General features: G+C 36.2%; 1 protein-coding gene across 1 annotated transcript in view; it reads right to left on the reverse strand.

Moving 5' to 3' along the window:
* Positions 1-5035, reverse strand: part of arhgap9 (Rho GTPase activating protein 9) — a 49516-nt gene extending 44481 nt beyond the window's left edge. The window contains exon 1 of the mRNA XM_062996634.1: positions 4851-5035. The gene's annotated coding sequence lies outside the window, so the exon portion shown is untranslated. The remainder of the gene's footprint in view (positions 1-4850) is intronic.
* Between the last annotated feature and the right edge of the window lie 562 nt (positions 5036-5597).

Genomic DNA, 5597 nt, shown 5'->3' on the forward strand with positions numbered 1-5597 from the left:
CTACATGATTGTTTATGTCTGCATCAAACTGCACAAACCATTTGTATGCACTTTATTTAAAGATAATATGAATTATGGGTTTTCAACCTGTGTGACATGTCCCCAAGAGCACATGTACACATGAAATCTAAAATCTCTGTAACATTTTTTTTTTCTATTATTTATGTTATTTATTATATATTTATATTATATTTATGCATTTTCTCCTATTTTTTCCCAAGTTAGTGTAGTTAATTTGTGTTCCACTGCTGGGGGATCCCCGATTGCTTCTTCAAAAAGTTTCCGCACTTTTATATTTTCATTGTTTTATTGGAACAGTAGAAGGGCGGGAGGAGTAGTAATTGGTTGTGTCTGAGAGACTGAGAGGGAGCTTATAGTCCAGATTTAGTGCCATCTGATGTTTTTGGACGCTCAAAGAAGTTTTAAGGGGAAGAAGATTTTCATGTACTGATGATGTGAAAGCAGCGGTGCATCGGTGGCTAGTACACACTCAACCAGGAACTTTTTTTGCTAATGCCATTAAAAAGTTGGTACGAAGCTGAGAAAAATGCATCGGAAGGTGACTATGTAGAAAAATGATGTCATTTGTTTTTTAAATTCTTAATAAATAGAGTTTAAAAAAGTGCAGTGTTTAAAAATGTGCCAGTGCTATGCTGCAATGTTTACACCAATGTACTGTACATAGGCTAAGTGTCAAACCACACTCTGTTTACTTCATTCCCAGCTAGTGTACACTCAGCAGCTGCTCCGTTTCGACTCATTACACACACATTAAGGAAGTGATCAAGAAAGTGTAAAGTAAATTTAGGATGCCACAGGACAGATAGAAGCGAGACAGTATTTAATGTGAAATTGCTTTGTTGAAGAAATTCAGACTAGGTGTTTCTACTAACTAAAACATTAATATTAGTGTACATAAAACACTGCACAGACCAGCAGGTCTAGGTGGTGGCCGGCATTTATGTTTTGAACACATTTATGTTGGTTTTGGAGAGGCTGGTCCCTGAACAGCACTTTCTGTTTTTTTAAACACAATCAGAATTTAACAGCTTGAAAGCAAAACAGCAAAGTGCTAAAGCTGTTCTGTGCTGTTTTATAGCAGTAGGCTTGCTAGAAACAAGCTTCAGCATCTTAATAATACTTTCCCCTAAATTTCTCATTTCTATGCACGTGTATTTATTTCCCATCATTTCAAAATTCATTTTAGAAATGTGTTTACCTTTCAAATCTTGGTTTCAGTAGTAGATGTAATAGGACAATCAATCTGTAAAGAGGGTGTACAATGGTCTACAGCTCATTCACAGTAAGTGAGTAAACAAGTTTGATGGAAACTACCCTCCGGTTGTCATTAGCAGTCGATTATTTATCCAGAACTGTGATGCTCTGTTGGCGTCAAACTGCTTAATACTTAAAAAAATTAGTATTTAATTAATTATTATTTAATATACTTTTAGTGAATATCCACATCAGTATGCACTGAAATATCCCACAGATATTGTGCACCATGTACACCGATCAGCCATAACATTAAAACCACCTCCTTGTTTCTACACTCACTGTCTATTTTATTAGCTCCACTTACCATATAGAATCACTTTGTAGTTCTACAATTACTGACTGTAGTCCATCTGTTTCTCTGCATGCTTTGTTAGCTTCTTCAATGGTCAGCACTCTCCCAGGACCACTACAGAGCAGGTATTATTTGGATGGTGGGTCATTCTCAGCACTGCAGTGACACTGACATGGTGGTGGTGTGTTAGTGTGTGTTGTGCTGGTATGAGTGGATAAGACACAGCAATACTGATGGAGTTTTTAAGCACCTCACTGTCACTGCTGGACTGAGAATAGTCCACCAACCAAAAATATATCCAGCCAACAGCGCCCCGTGGGCAGCGTCCTTTGACTACTAGTGAAAGTCTAGAAAATGACCAACTCAAACAGCAGCAATAAATGAGCGATCGTCTCTGACTTTACATCTACAAGGTGGACCAACCAGGTAGGAGTGTCTAATAGAGTGGACAGTGAGTGGTATTTAAAAACTCCATCAGCGCTGCTGTGTCTGATCCACTCATACCAGCACAACACACACTAACACACCACCACCATGTCATTGTCACTGCAGTGCTGACAATCCTCCACCACCTAAATGGTGGTCCTGTGGGGGTCCTGACCATTAAAGAACAAAGTGAAAGCAGGCTAAAAAGGTATGTAGAGAAACAGATAGACTACAGTCAGTAATTGTAGAACTTCAAAGTACTTTTTTATGGTAAGTGGAGCTGAAACAATGAGGTGGTTTTAATGTTACGGCTGATCAGTGTATGTTAACAGAACATAGAATTATTTTAGGGTAAAAAATCTTTATAAAGATTCTTGTTGTATTAAATGATGTGTGCAGCTGCTTATGCTCAGTGTGTGATGGAAGATGAGGGATTTGGCAGTGCGACTTTTCGATTACAGTCCTTTGAACACAGAGATGAGACTGGATGCCAACGGTCCCATATCATTATCTAAATCTTCCACTGCTCTCTTCTTACTCATTTAGAACGAGACAGAGAGACGGAGATCATTTCAGGCAGTGGGTAGATGTGCACTGTCAATAAACAATTTATGTTGGAGTCAGGCCTGGAGGTGATTTAAAGTATGTTAAAAATGATCGATGATGATTAATTGGACAAGGGAAAACAGAGACATCTATACAAAACCACATACTGGTGCAATGAGTCAAATGCAGTGAATGTGTGATTAGCCCTAAAGTCTTTTTTTTATTTTTTATCATAAACATGTTAAATTTTGACTCAACACATTTGTGCTGTCATTTTAATGGAGCGTGACAACATTTATCTGTGTGGATATGCAGTATGAGAGTGAGTGATAGCACACATATAATCAGCGTTTTTGTCAAAGATTAGCTGAAGCTAGCTGTTTTAATAAAAATAAAAAAACCCAAGAAAAATCCCTTCCCATGAATTTTACCTCTGAACACTAGAACAGAAATCCTGACACTAGCTTTATACTGTGGCATGTGTGGTTTAAAACGTCTTGATTTTCATTTTTCATTCTTGTGATCAGGTTGAAGCTGTTACAATACAGTGAAACAAACAAAAAAATGTAAGAACTGATAGTGGGACGGTCTAACAGTAAACAAAAGTGATGAGCAAATCATTTAGTATAAAGCACTATATTGTATAATGTGCATTTTCTCTCAAGTTACCTCTACACTTGACTTCATGGCTTCATAATTTAATCAGATTCTGTTTGCTTAAAACATTCATGGTTATTTATGACTCTTTCATAATAAAAAAATTATATATGTATATAGTGGATAATATATAGGTATATGTAGGTAATATAGATCAGAGTGTTTCGACTTAAGAAACATTCCTTCTCCCACTGACCTATCAAACTAGTTATGTTCAAGTTTACAGTATATAAAAAAAAAGTATTCAGACCACTTGACTTTCCACACTTTATTGTTCTCTGAATCTGATTTTAATGGATATAATTGCCATTTTTACCCATGAGCGAAAAATGAAATTAAAATCTGCAATATTCTATTTAGAAAAGTATTCAGACACTTTATGTTTTTACTTTGTAGAAGCCCCTTTGGCAGAAATACAGCTGTAAGTCCTTTGGGTACATCTCTACACGCTTTGCAGACCTATATTTGGGCGGTTTATCCTATTCTTTATGGCAGACTTGGTCAGAAGCCACTACAGTGTCATGTTGAAAGGTTTGTGTGCATCATGTATTTGGCTGCATTCATCCACTCCTTAGTTATTTTTTGGAGCTAAAAAGCTCCAAGACTGTAAATAGTTCTTAATCAAAACTTAGATCATAATAAAGCTGTACAAAATTGTATGTATGCTTGAGCTGGAGTGTCAGTGGAAAGTAGATGGGAAGGACTGTTTATATATAGCCTTTATATAGCTCTTTATATAGCCTAAAACTCAAAAATCAAAAATAAGTTCTGGGGTAAGACAACCCCTTGAAAATATAAAAACTACAGCACAGCAGTTCCAACTGTACCGCCAAAGGTCACCAATTATGCATAAGCTTGCATATGCCTCAAAAGGCTGAATAACTAATGTAACTGAAGGGTGAAATATATGTACTGTTCATTTTAAACAGTAAACTTAATAAAAAATTAATAATTAAATAAATAAATTATTTTATTCATAAATAATTGTTGATCTAGTTGATCTGATTGTAATAAAACTCGGATTACAGTGAAAATGTTAACTATATAAATAAATGTTTAATGACAGCTTCTTGTCTTTTATAATTGTAAAATGGATTAATGATGGGAGGTCGAAAAGATGTAATGTAAGTATCTCCTCATGTTCATGTTCTTCTAGTCTGGGAGAGTCTGGAACCCCACTGTGCACCGGGCTCTGCAATCATATCAACCCTACACGTGTCATTTGGCGGATGAGCAATAGGAAATCTTTATTATTCATCGTTAAACGTCTGTATTCAAATAAAAAAATAGAATTTGAATTTTTCCATCAGCCCTGAGAGAGCAGTGGGATCAGCCGGAGGCAAATGACCAGTCTAAAAATACTGCTACCTGTGGAATAAGCACAGGCGCACAAAACCACTACAGAAATACCATTTACATTGTTAATGCTTTTTATTGATTTTTCTGTGATTTGGGGGAAAAAATTACAGTGAAAAAGATTTGGAAAGAAATTAAGCTTATTTTTATTTTTGCTTAATAAAAAGGGAAGATTTACAGCCCTTAAACATATTATATTCACCATACATAGTTTATAGTACAAAATTACTTATTCACAAGTGTTTAAAAGTGTTTACGTTAGTTCAATACAGCAACCAAGTTAGGTTTGACTCACCTGGTGCATATACAACCTCGATTTATAATCCAAGAGTTATCAAATCAGCCGAGCATCATCACTTCAACCCAAACTGCACTGCGGGCTCAGGAGCTGACTCTCTTGCCCCGGAGAGAACCTGCTGCCCCGCTCACGTGACCTTACCACGGTTAAAAAATCAAACACGCTCCCGTCTTATTGGCGTTCAAATCGACTACTGATTGCTAAATAGGAGCCCTATACAGTGAGCAAAATAAAATCTTAAGTGTGGTAGTGCCCTCTGTCTAAAGTAGCTATATATTTGAGAATCGGCCATCGTTTTACAGAGGAAAGCACGTCTTCGCGGACATGTTATTTATATTCAAAATCCTACTTTTTAATAAAACTAACATTAAAACTGTACATTTAGAGTCATTTGTAATTTTACATTATATATAATTAAATTATTCTTTTTCAAATTATCCTGCGTGTTTGTTGCGTCGAAACACAGCGACCAATCATATATAGCTCAGCCCTCCGAACTTTTTTTTTAGCAACTGAGCATTGTGGGTATTGTAGTCCTTCTAATACCGTGTTTTAGTACTCGTGTACAGCATGTCGGTTCCACAAAAACTACAATTTGCTTTAGCGTGTTAGTGGTCAGTTGCATCAGCACAACGTTGTTGAAAAGCCGGTTGGGGTTGAATCTGGTATAAAAAAAAATTCAGGGCTGTCAGATTAACTGTAATTCTTATTTCTGAGGAGATTTATAAAACAAAACGAGTCCAA

The sequence above is a fragment of the Trichomycterus rosablanca genome, chromosome 6 (assembly GCF_030014385.1).
Source record: "Trichomycterus rosablanca isolate fTriRos1 chromosome 6, fTriRos1.hap1, whole genome shotgun sequence".
Classification (NCBI taxonomy): Eukaryota; Metazoa; Chordata; class Actinopteri; order Siluriformes; family Trichomycteridae; genus Trichomycterus; species Trichomycterus rosablanca.